This window comes from Pinus tabuliformis, chromosome J, assembly GCF_031772625.1.
Source record: "Pinus tabuliformis cultivar Carrire ecotype Pingquan chromosome J, CPIR1, whole genome shotgun sequence".
Classification (NCBI taxonomy): Eukaryota; Viridiplantae; Streptophyta; class Pinopsida; order Pinales; family Pinaceae; genus Pinus; species Pinus tabuliformis.
Window position 1 is genome coordinate 387354904 of NC_142295.1, and position 7314 is coordinate 387362217.

The 7314-nt window shown below is 36.6% G+C and overlaps 1 pseudogene; it reads left to right on the plus strand.

The window, feature by feature from the left end:
* Nucleotides 1-3337: 3337 nt before the first annotated feature.
* LOC149227409 (putative thylakoidal processing peptidase 2, chloroplastic) lies at nucleotides 3338-4112 on the plus strand (annotated as a pseudogene).
* Nucleotides 4113-7314: the final 3202 nt, after the last annotated feature.

Consider the following 7314-nt stretch of genomic DNA (forward strand, 5'->3'; position numbering starts at 1 on the left):
TTAGGGGCTCCCTTAGCACCACCCATAATCCCAATTCATTTAAGCCCTTAGAAAAGGAGTCCCAAGGGTGTAGTTTTAGGGGCATTGGGACCAAATTTGGGGGTTCATAACATTAGGAGAATAGGAATGATATGATCAAAAAGGTAGGGGGGGTATCTTATGGTGTATTGAATGGGGCTAGGGGACACAAGGGTATCATGGATGGGTAAAAGTGGGAGGCCTAATCTTGTTTTACTAAAATATTTAATCCTAGAATTAGAGAATGAGAAGGGGGCTTAAGATCTAAGTTCATAAGGGCTAGGGGGCATAGAGGGAAGGCAACGAGAGCAATTGGTAGGGAACCCCCAATAATGGTGATAAGGGGATTAGAGGTCCCATTGTCACAACCCATAAGCCCTTAACCCATAACCACTAAATTCCCTATCCCCTTAACCCATAACCACTAAATTCTCTATCCCCTTAACCCATACACTCATAACTCATAATCCATTAACCCCTTAACTCATTAAGATCTTAAGCCACTATCTCCTAACCTAGAATCCATGAACCCCCTAAGTCCTAACCCCTTATCCTCCTAAATTGTGACCCTTTCCCTAACACCTAAATCCCCTAACTCTTAAGATCTTAACCCCTAAATCCCTTGACCCCAAAGCCCTTGGCCCTTAACCCTTAACCTTAAAAGCCCTTAACCACTAAGCATCCAAGGCCAAAAACAACACCTCAAACCAACACACTGACCTCCTAGGAGAATCCTTCACCTCTAATTGAGCATATTGGCACCATTTTATTTTTAGAGAACTAGGTATTGGTCTTGAGGGTATGTGTTTGTGGGTAATTCCCTTATTACCATGTATACCAAATGTAGAATAACTGGATAATTTTCAAATCCTTGATCTGAATTTCTCACAATATCTACACTTCATGTTGAGATGGATCTTTTAGTGCTCTCCTACATAAGGAGTTGGTAATGAATAGATCACTCATAAATAAAACACCTCTCTATCCCTAATGCAAATGGAATGAGCCCTCGACATAAATTTTTTGTTTGCTAAAAAAAATTCAGTTATGTCAATGTAGAATACTATACATAGGAGAAAATAAAATGATATTATCGACATGAATGCTTGAAATAACCTCACTTTAGCTATTCATGGTGATATAGGGGGTGAATGTGAGGCACTATTAATGTTACATATGTTTAAATTCCTTTTACATCGTGAGGTTGTTCTCTAGTAAGGTTGATGCATCATCGCAAGGGAGCATGGCACATTTTTGTGAGGGAGTGATTAAGGTTGTAACATAATTTAAGTGATATACACCTCCAATGTAAGTGACATCATTTAATGTTTGTGTTAGGTTGTTAGAGAGGTTATTTATAGACAATACATTCAATGTACTTATACTTCATCTTTTCATGGCCTCTATTCTAAGATTTGTACTAGGAACACTTCATGCAAATGAGATGGGGCCTTATTGCTTAACCCACATATGCACAAGAGAAATGGATGCTACCCTTTATACCCCCTTTGGTGTGGTCAAAGTGGGTTTACATTGGCATCGAGTTGAAAATAATCATCATTATCTTCCTCTTCTCAATAACATATGCCAGCTTTGCCATATACACAAGATAGAGTGAGATGATCACCTCATTTGTAGATGCCCCATTTAATATGAGATTCAAGGGATGTTCTATTGTCTTTATCAATATTTGTATGGGTCGTTGTCTACATTCTTTCAATACATGTCTAGCTCTTTTTATGAGGGAAGTCCTTGGATTTATATATTTATATAAGGCCTTATGTGGCCTTCCCCTCTTGAACTCTTCCAAGGGGGTCACCTCCCATTTTTCCTTGCCTACTTAGGGCCAAAATTGACAAACCGAGATTCAAAATTCTTCAACTATCAAATTGGTGATGCCTCATACCTCTTCTTGACACCCACAATGGGACATCCTTCTTCATAGAGAATTTTGAGGATTTCCCAACGTAGATTGCAAGTTGGATGTCATAGGATCTATTACCCCACTTTATATATGGGTTTTTAGAGGATATTTTTAAATTATTATTGTCATCTAAACCCTTGTGATTCTTGTCACATTGACCATTTTCCAACTGACATATGAATCTACATGTAATTCATGGATGTATCGTTGGTTTGATGACACCTTACCTTAGCCATCTAGGAAACTAGGTGTAGGAAGAGGTTGCTTTAGCTACCACATTTAGTTTGATATGTATGATCCACATGTGTATGATATATCCACTATGTATTATTTTTATTGTGATCACCTAAGCACTCTATTATAACTCTTGATGCTTTGGCTATATGTTCTAAGCTGAGTTGTTCCATGGTGTTTCATAATTTTAATCAGAGAAGTGTGTCATCTTGACGGTTTGGGTATATAAATGGTGATTTGCGTAGGTGCTACACATCAATCTTACTGTACCCCTTATTTCCCTTAGTCAAATTTTATACCATGCCTCTCTTAACAACACATGTGGAGTCCTTATAAACTATTTTTAGCTTCTAATAGGGTAATTTTGAGCTATAAGTGAAGTTCTCTTAAAATAATGGGCTACTCACAACTACTTTAGTTTATTGATAACATTATTCACATATTTGAGGATATTTGTCACCTCCTTAAGGGTTAGTGGATATGTACCTTATGTGTAAACCTCACGTCTCCTTTCCCTCCTTATTAGAACATACTTTCTTGTATCAGGTAGGTCTTATATAGTTTTTATCAATGCCCTTAGGCCAATGTTAGCACTCTCTAGGCCTTCAACAATATTACATATAGCCTCTATGTCAAATGAACTCCTTTTGCTCAATGAAAAGAAAACTTAACCTAAATAGTGGCAACATAAAATCCGTAGCAATTGCTTCATAAGGATTTACTACTTATTAAAATCTAATTTCCGGCTGCTCTAAAATCTAAAATTGACCCTTTAAAATCTAATTCCTTGCTACTCCTTCCCAAGTTGGGAGAGAGTCCGATACTCTTTCTTTGTTCATATTCTCTTAGATTCTGCTACAGATCCTGTGCCCTTATGTATTATTCAATCCTTTGTTTCCCTTTACACAATTCTCAACAATTATTTCTTTGTGGGTTTAATTCCAACATGTGTTTTTGAAGGCAAATCAAATAGTTTTGTGCCATTTGGAGGCCATCTGGGATTGATACAGATTGTTCTTAAAATAATCAATTCACAGATCGAGTGAACATTTTTGTGGGGAATTATGCAATGGATATCTGAATGTTTCTGTCACCAACTTCTTCTTAAACCCAAACAAAGAACGACATTGTTTACTTAACTCGATTTGTAAATTAATACAAATGGATTTACAATGCACAATCACCTATCCTATCTTGTTTGCTACACCTCTTGCTGGAGATTGCAGAATTTCATAGGGCACTGGAAATATATTATCATATACTCTGTCATATGACAAGAACAACCCTTGTCAGCGTTTTTGGGCAAGGAAGGCCATGACCGCATTGAGGGAGTGCAAGCTTGAGTATTATTCGTCCCTGAAGAAATGGAATACTAGAGAAACACAAACACCATTGGGAAAAATGTTTATTCTAGACTTGTTGTGCTTTCAGGGTCTTCCTTTGCTATCTCTGAGTTCATTCATAAAAACTCCAACAATGTTGCTTACTCTGAATGGGTCTATGGGATTCTTCGATGGGGGGAGCTTCCATGTTTAGGTTTAAGCCATACACCATGATACCATTTTTCTAGAGCTTGAAATGGATTCCTTGTAGTGAATTGTTTTAGTGTTTGGCCCTTTCTAAGAATGGAAGAAGAGATAACTTTGTAAATTCTTGTAGTTAGAGAAACAACAATCAAGGGGATGGAGGAGGGGAAGAAAATTTTGTAGTGGAAAAGGAAACATAGAAATGGCCAGAGACTATTGAGAGCAAGAGTGGCAATGAGATATTGAGTTGGATGCCTGGGTGGGTTCATATAATCTCAGATGATGCAAAGACACTTACATCAACTGTTTCCATATCCCTGATTTTTAGGTCATTTGTGGTAGAACCTAGATACATTCCTTCCCTCTCCATGTATCCAAACTTCAATGTTGGAGACTGCATCATTGCATAAAAGGTATCCACAACCCTCTTAACTATGCATATGTCTATTCCAAATGCATTCTTGAGCTATATGGATTTGACTGATTTTTAAGCCATTTGCTTGATGATAATTATGTATGGATGATAATCATGTGTTGGAAAGAGGCATTGGTAAAAGATGGTTCATCACAGTGCCATCCATTGTGGTATGGATTTTACTATCTCACTAGCTCAAGCCATCTAAATCCATATAGCATGCATTTGGATGTCGCATCTATGGAGTTCCATTATTTAATATGTCTACATTTGTGTGAAATTGAGATATGCTTCCTTGTCTGTTCTATTATTTGATAATATGTCTACCATAGTATGCATTCTCGAGCTCTTGAACCTCAAGGTTATATACCATACCTGGTTTAGATATCTCTGGGCCAGTGTCCATATTGAATGCTGCCCCAATTCATAATTTAGATTCAATGCACCTTTACACAGAAAGAATTCATGGACCACCTTGATTCCCACCCCATCTCCACTGAGGCTATAGAATGCATCTAACTTCTCTTGGTGTGATTAAAAAGGACACTGAGGATGAAGAATGCATTTTACTTCTCTTGATGTGATAAAAAAAGATTGAAGGATGATGAGGTGCATAATTTTTCTCACTGAGATATTTTTATTATTATTTTGAGGTGGAGAAGTTTAGAGCTCAAATGTAACTTAGCATCAAGGCAAAGATGTTCTCACCATGATTGACAGAGGTCTCCACATGCTACACATTAATTCTCATGGAATGAAAAACCACATACTTCAGCGAATTGAGATATGATTGTTAATGCATAAAGGGAAAGGGAAGTTAGAAAATTAATAGGGTGCATAAACAATGGTATTTCTATAGAAAGAAGAAATTGATATAGTTCCCTGGACCCTATATTATAGGGTTCACTGAGCTTCAACCTCAATATTTGAAATTCAAAAAACCCAATTTTTTTCTTGAGTGTCATTGAGGTTCATTGAACCTCATGGTTGTTTACTAAGTCCACAACTCAAGCTTGCAACCTTATGTCACAACTCAATCTCTATCCTTGCAATTTCCATATCTACCTTATTTTTTTGTTTGTTTATTGATGTTGATTTCTTAATATTAATTATTTCATTTCATTTTAAAGTATATGCGTGTATAGTGAAAAACCTTATATGAGTCTCATTGAAAAGTTTGAATTTGAACCAAACCTAATCATTGCAAAACATAAATTCGAATCCAAACTATGTAACATAGCCTAGAACTACTGCTTTTTGAAACCATGTTGATTAATTTTGCATTTTGAACAACAACGCTTTGCAAAGCTAGATTAAAGAGTGAACTTCAACTAGGCGCAACACATAAAGCATTTAGGCAATGCATAACATACCTCACATTTAAGTGTTAGAATTATATGTAACCAATGGAGCAACTTTACGTTGATGACCACTCAATTTCCAACGGTCTACATGAACTATTAACATATTCCTAAGATAACGAAGATGACCCATATCAAGAAATAATAGATTTGTACTACGTTATGATCCTTGAATCTATGGATATTGACTCGATTAAATGAAGAGTGGAAATAATTCTATTGCTCGAAGGTTTTGATGTTGGACATCATCTCAAGCACTAGGTCCCATTTTCTATTATCCTCATCAAGTTTCCATTGTAGGACCTATGCTAGGATGGAAATTTTCTTTTCAGTTTTGGATACATCTTAAAAGATTGACCAATATTGGAAAGACGATTAATATTAGAAGCTATTTTGGATGCATCTTAAAAGATTGACCAATATCAGAAAGACGACTAATATTAGAAGCTATTTTGGATGCATCTTTCCTTTACGAATGATAGGTTAGCTGATATTAAATATGAATCCAATTGAATGATAAAGCCACATTCATGTTATGACATTAGACCACGTTGACTGGTTAAAATCATTATTTCTTTGCATTTATGTTAGTTTTTGTGGTATAATGGAATTTTCCCCTATTATGGACTTTTCTGATAACTGTTTCTAGATTACCTTGAATAAAATACTCTCTGTAGAATCATGCTTTTTTATTTATTTTATCATTTTTTTTCCAGGAAAAAAGTGTAATTTTATTAGTGAAAACAAAAATACATGTTACATTTGCTAAGAGCCAAAGCATCATCAAGTCTATGACTGATGATATGCAGAAACATACAAAATCAAACTAATATACAAAGAGAAGAGAAGCTAGGCTTTTCTCCATTTCTTTTTTTTGACCTTGCGCCATTCCCCTTGGGATGGCAATGAAGAGAAAAGTGAAAGCTGATTGCCAGGTTCAGGTCTTGCATTGTCCTTGTCTGACTCTGAATTGTCTGATGAATGGATAAGTTTGTACCCACTAGTTTCCATTTCTTTTGGAAAGTTTGTTGTTTGTGCTCGATTGTCTCGTGTTTCATTGGGGTCCTGAGAGTGTTCCCCTTGTTTTTTTGTTACCTATGGTGTCTGGTTGATCCCGGTTTGTGTGGTTTCCTCCTCTGCTTCATCTTCCTCCTCATCCAGCTGGGGTGGAGGGAAATTCCATCCTTTTGGCTGTTTCCCATTCTTCTTCTTTCTGCTGGTGTCTTTCTTGGCTTTTGAACACATATTTTGAAGATGTCCTGTTTGTCTGCATATTCTACATTTGAAGGTTGTGTTCTCATAATCAAGACGATGAGTCCAACTCCTTTGTTTATGGATTAGTGGTATGCGATTTGGTAAGCCTTTGCCGAGGTCTACTTCCACACATATCCGAGCATTTGTGTAGATCCTTTCATTCAATCTTTGGGTATCCGTCTTGATATAATTCCCAATGATGTTCCTGATACTTGTGAGTACTCTCTCATTCCAAAAATGAAGAGGTAGATTGGTGCAGTCAAACCCACATCGGCATTCTGTTGACAATCATGGCGTTTGCATCAAAATCTGGGAACAAAGGAGTGATGAAAAGGCCTGTCGATCCCAGAACCATGGTCCAGCCTGTATTATACTGTCTCTAGCCTCTACTGTAGGGAATTTAACAATGAATAACCCTTTAGAGCATAGGTGTATTTCACAGTCTAGTGACCAATTGGTCAAAATCCAATGAAAACTCTCCACTGGTTTTGGCCAGAAACAATTAAAACGACATATAATTGCTTGTGATTAGAAAGAAGCACAATGCTCTTCTGTTTTTGTATTGTCTATATTAAGTTCTGG